The sequence below is a fragment of the Manduca sexta genome, chromosome 24 (assembly GCF_014839805.1).
Source record: "Manduca sexta isolate Smith_Timp_Sample1 chromosome 24, JHU_Msex_v1.0, whole genome shotgun sequence".
NCBI lineage: Eukaryota > Metazoa > Arthropoda > Insecta > Lepidoptera > Sphingidae > Manduca > Manduca sexta.
This window is the reverse complement of record NC_051138.1, coordinates 3901518-3907517: the sequence shown is the minus strand read 5'-3', so window position 1 is coordinate 3907517 and position 6000 is coordinate 3901518.

Below are 6000 nucleotides of genomic sequence, written 5' to 3'. Positions count from 1 at the left end.
GTTGCTACTCAATATATTTATTACTCACACATAACTAAAAAATCTAATGACACGCTACAGAGTAACTACAATATATCCCAAAGGAAGATTGATAATTATAAGTAAAAAAGGCATCTTTCACAGTAAAACTAAAAATTACCATTGCGTTTAGAAATCTTACAAAGACAAATATGAATGGAAAAAGAAATACATGAATAAACAAAAACTATGCAATACAAAAATACAATCGTCGACGAATAACAATGTCACACAATATTTCTGTTTTATATTGCAATCTCTGTTTACATAGACAAGGGTCAGCGTCTTACTATCCTCGAGTCGTGGCATGTCCGTCTGTTTATATTCGTGCAATCGTTTTATATTTTTGTACCAGACTGCTGAGTTATCCCTTCCTCCAATTCTTGTTATTATCAACCATCAATCCTATAAAGAAATATGGATCTTAAATTCAAAGCAATTTGAAATATTTTTGTATGGGTAGTGTGATGGAGTTATGTCTTTTATAAGTGCTGTTAAGGTTTTTGGTTGCATCGCTGGCCGCTCGCCGTGGGCGGTGAAGTACTGGATGTATATGAAATGTACTCATAGTATTTGAGTTAGTGTGGCCCTAACTCGCGGAGAGAATAGCGGTACATTACCCTGTGTCATATTCCTGTTACCTGTGCAATTAGTAATTTGCCTTTCGTGGGAATCTTCGCTACTGAAATCATTGTATGCATTTTTATTTGAACATTAACTTCCTATTTATTCATAAATCATAGAGACAAAGTTAGCTATGTTTGTAATTTCCATTAAACATTTTTTTGTCTTATTTTTCCATATTTATTAACGCCAAAAAGAAGTAAATCGATTCACAATAAAATATACATCGTGTTCTAACATTTCGTACCTACTTCTATAAATATAAAATGAATGAAATTGTAAATAAATACTAGAATGCGTATAGAAACCAATATTTTTATACATACATAAAACAGTAATAAACTTGTTTACGAAAAAAATCTCTTGATATGAGATTGAAATTTATGGTATGTTTGAAATGTTGAACGTAAATATAACCTTCAACTCACGAGCCCTTGCAAAGGTCAGAAATGAGTTGGATTTCTGAATCATCTCAATGTTGATAGTTGTACATTTCGCATTCCTTACTACAAATAATTATCGAATAGATTTATATCTCAAAAAAAAATAACTGATGGGTATTTGATACCTGTTAATAGTAACTTCTATAGATATGGTAAAATAATATACGTAATAGCTCATTTTGTCCGAAATAATAGTCCCATTGTGTGCTATCCCTTGAATAAGTCTAAATAATTACTCATAACATAGTCTGATGTTATAACAAATTTTATCAAATTCAAATTAGCAAGTTCTCACAAAACCTACACAAACCGTTTTATTTATTATACATACGCAGTTTCGCAAAAGATATCACTTGGTCTCCCTAGTGCTTGTCACGAGAACTGATGTTGTCAATTTGTTTTTAAAGAACACGTATTATACACGGGCTACATTTCCTAGTTTATCGTGTAACAAAATTGCGAAATTGCTATCTAGATTGTCTTTAGTTTTAAAGCTTTCTGTTCTTATTCGCGAGAATTTTTTTATAACATTATTGTATGAAAAGGAAAGTGGTATTTATATGCCTTTGAAAAACTAAGTAACCAAGCCAACAACGATAGCTAGTGATACATAAACAGTCACTACCAAGTATTTGAAATTACGAATGATATGACGCGGCTATAGTGGTCATATTAAGCAAACAAAAATCTTATAATAATTTATTGGTCAGTAGACCATAGGAGCCTACAAATCGGGCACATTTTTTTTTATTTTTTTACTCAACTGCTGCAGAAATAATAAACTCTAATCTATTGGAACGAGTGAAAATAAAGTCATTTTGAGTATCAGCTACCGGTTTTAAAACGATTTTGACACCCATTTCGCAACCTTATCCTGTAATCTCCTATGACGATTACAAAAGACGCAAAATATTTCACACCGAACACGGATAATCTGAATAAAAAATATTTATAAATGCTACAATAATTTCGCAAGCGAGAGTCGAGCGTCAGAAGTGAAGCCGGTATTCAGCAGTGAGCCAGTGTACAGTACAAGTCTAATATAAATAAATGATATTATTTGGATATAAATAGTACACGCTGTATATAGATATTTGTTCTTTAGCATGAAAAGAAAAAAATAAATTATTACGATGAACTTTTTTTAAATCAATTTTTTTTGTAAACTTGCTGCCGTTATTAATTCTGCGACACTCTAAGGTCGACAAGGGGAGAATTCCTGACATTAAGTACCCGTTTATACCTTTTATATATACGACGTGGGTAATATATAAATATACGCCAGCACCACCCCAAAATTGATTCCCCAAATCTCAACCTTACTGCAATTTCTTCACCTCTTTAGGTGAGGATTCTCTATAGTGATCGCTTATATAGCCCACCTGCTTATTTACCTGTCTAAAAATACGGAAGCAGTTTGTCATATAATACGTATAAAATATACAACAATACGTTAAGACAATGGCCCGTTAAAATGATCTCATGCGTCCATTAGCCCGTTTTGTCATCAGATAGGCAAACATAGATCTGTTATACAATACACTCGAGACTGCGCGAATGGTTTCATTTATTTAGATAAAATCGTGATACATTTAAGAAAATATGAATGGTTTTACTGGTCAAAATAAGGGTTTCATAGTGCTGTGTAACATAATTAATTGTAGGCAACGGTAATTATATAAATATATTAAAACATATAAATACAAATTAAAATATTTTTGTCACGCTTTATTTTATTTTATTAAAACTTCATATATAAAATTGAATAAAACAAACCATTCTCGACTCGTCGGAAATATACATATAACATTATTTTTATACTAACAATTTGTGATATTAATAACTTTGTCGTAATAACACAACAACTAACACAACTTTGAAATGTCTTGGTCACCAAAACCACGGTGAACGTCATCCATCATATTATGTATGTTGTACTCATAATTTTAAGACAGAAAGTAGGGAATATGTAAATCCAAATAATAGGGGCCCAACCTGCATGGATCGATGTCTGTAATCCTTCAGAACAGTTAACGGAACATCAGCCCGTCACGTACGCTTTTTACAACCTTCGCAAAGATAAAGTAGTGGCGAAATTTCAGAAATATTTTGTATAGATCGTCTAAATTTGTTTTGCAAAAATGATATATTCATTTCCTTTTCCGAGAAGGATTCGACTTTTGTTTTAATTTTTAATAAGGAATGTCTGTTCTATATTTATAATTTTTAATTAATTTTATATTACAAAAGAGACTTTATTAATGCATGATATTATATAGTTAGCCATCTGGTACTTAAACCAATAAAAAACATCTTTTCGGTAATTAACACATTTGATACCTACAAACACCGATGAAGGTAGACTGAAATCTTTTTTTTGAGAGCGTTTTTCATTCACTAATAATTCCTAAAGGAAAATAAACACTTTGCCAATAATAACACGAATTAGTTTCAAATGAAATGTCTACAATCTCTTTATTAAATACATTTTATACAATGACAGCTTCTAAAACTATCTACGCACTTGTGTAACCATCAAGAAATCAAGTCCCTACAAATTCCTTACTAAACGATCCTCTGTCAAGTAGATGTGACTTGACACACGAGTAATCTAGCGAGTACAGTGGAGTGTCCACGTCAACAGGGGGTCAAGCGCGGCCCGCGGGGACACGACGATTGCCAGCAAAAAGCGCACACCGAATGTAAACAAGATAGGCAAACAAGCGGGCTATATTGAAATCTGGGTGTTATTCTTAAATCGTTCGATATTGTTATCAAGTATCGATATATCAAAATAATTTGCAGAACATTTTCGGCAAAAATGAATTAAGTGTTTTCTTGTACATTTCAAACAAGATTTTGCTGTACCTCTTAATAGCTATGTTAATGTTTCCGTTAAATACTATGACTATATTGCAGTATAATTGAAATGTAAAAAGTAAATATCGATACCGGTACTGTTCTATAAACAATTCTAATATAATTATATTGCTAAATTCATTCAGTATGCAAAATTCCCAATGATTTAATAGCAAATAAGCTATTACCGAACAGTTTTATAATAGTTTTACCATGAATTGCATTTTATTGCTTTGTTTCTGGTATGAATGAAAAAGTAGTGAAGAAGTTCTGTCTTGTATTACTTATATTAGGTAAATGACCCTAGTGACTAACACTGTAGTAATATAATTAATATATGTCATATAACTATCAATTACTTTAGCGATAAACTATTTTAGTTTCCCAATAATATTTACATATCGATAATAGTAATATAGTATACAGTAATAATATAAATTAAAACATAATACAGGTTAACAATTATTAAGTTCCGCGACATTAACATTGAAAAATTTCTATTACTGTATCACCAAACACTTATAGTATATGTCGAAGTCTCGAAGATTGACCACTGCCCCGAGGCTCGACCAATGTCCATCACCATAGGCGCCTCAGTCAACGATAACAAACAAACTAATGCTATTGAGACGACAACCCGTATTTGGTCGTGGCCGATTCTCAATCTGAACGGAGCTGATTCCGCAGTTCCCGATTAAATTTCTTACTGCTTTTGTTTCGACTTATTGGGAGAATTGGTAATGTCTGAATCCTTATCGGATGATTTTGGCCTATTTTAGTGACATTAGTTGTTCGAGTCTGCTCCTGCGTGAGACTTGTCCTGTGATAAGAGTCGCACTGTTTACTTCTAAGTTAAAATAATATGTTATAATTGAGAGCATGTTTTATAAGCGTGCCAAATTTCATTCAAATACATCTAGCGGTTTTGAGTTTATTTCTAGCAAACAATATTATTTAGATTATATGCAATTATAAATTAATTATTATTAATCATTGGTCAGTCTGAAATATGGTACCAATTTGAATTTAGATGGCCATACCAATTCTCATATTCTACCAAAGACCTCGATACAAATTCAAGTCATATTAGTTTAATACGTGCCTCTCAAAGGTCATTTACAGCGAGCTCTCTCTACATGACAAAAAACCATTTAATTTAAAACACATTCATCTCATTTTACATTTAAATAAGACAGCTTAAATATAACATACAAATCTGAACGTTAAGAACGACCCTTAATTTACTCACGAAAGTAAAAAAAGACTCGTCAGTTCACAGCAAGGATGTTATTAAAACAAGTTCTTAAGTAATGGATTCCCTGCGTCATCGTCACTGCTTGTCAGCTTTCTGACATCGTCTCGTGCCACAGAAATCACAATTTCACGTTATGAACCAATACGGACCTTGTGTGAATACATTGAGGGTACAAGTTGAAGTGCACACGTCGCTTATACTCTCAGAGCACTGGAATGAATGCCGCATTTGCTCTGGATACTTATTATTTGTATATGGAAGAGATGTCGTCACTGTGTCTGAATATGCTGCTTGTGGTTGCATAAAATATGTCGCGGTTATACGCAAAATTAAATATCGTGGATAAAGTCTAGTTGACATTAGAATGGCTTTTCCAGATCCATTTAACGGAGGATCTTTGCTTGTACGTGATCAGCAGATTTCTGTTTTTGAATCATTTGTACGCTGTGTACGTAATGATCATCTTAGGTGAGAATTTGCTTTAAACTGATTGTTGTAATATAACTCTTAACAAAGGTTCGGAAGTTCTTGGGCTCTGCAATATTCTTAGGAACTGATACGATTTCTTGTTAAACGGCTTATTGAAGGACGACCAGACTTCAATAACTAACGCTGTCTCTAAATATATTTTTCATAATTCACAAGCTAGATTACTCTAACTTTTATAACATATAAATTACTTAATCTTGCTAGTGGCTCCGATCCGATCCCTGAAGAAGTTTTTCCAGATAAAAATCTCGCTACATATTTTCCCGGACTAAAAAATACTCTGTGTCTTTCCCAGGATCTCGGACTATCTCC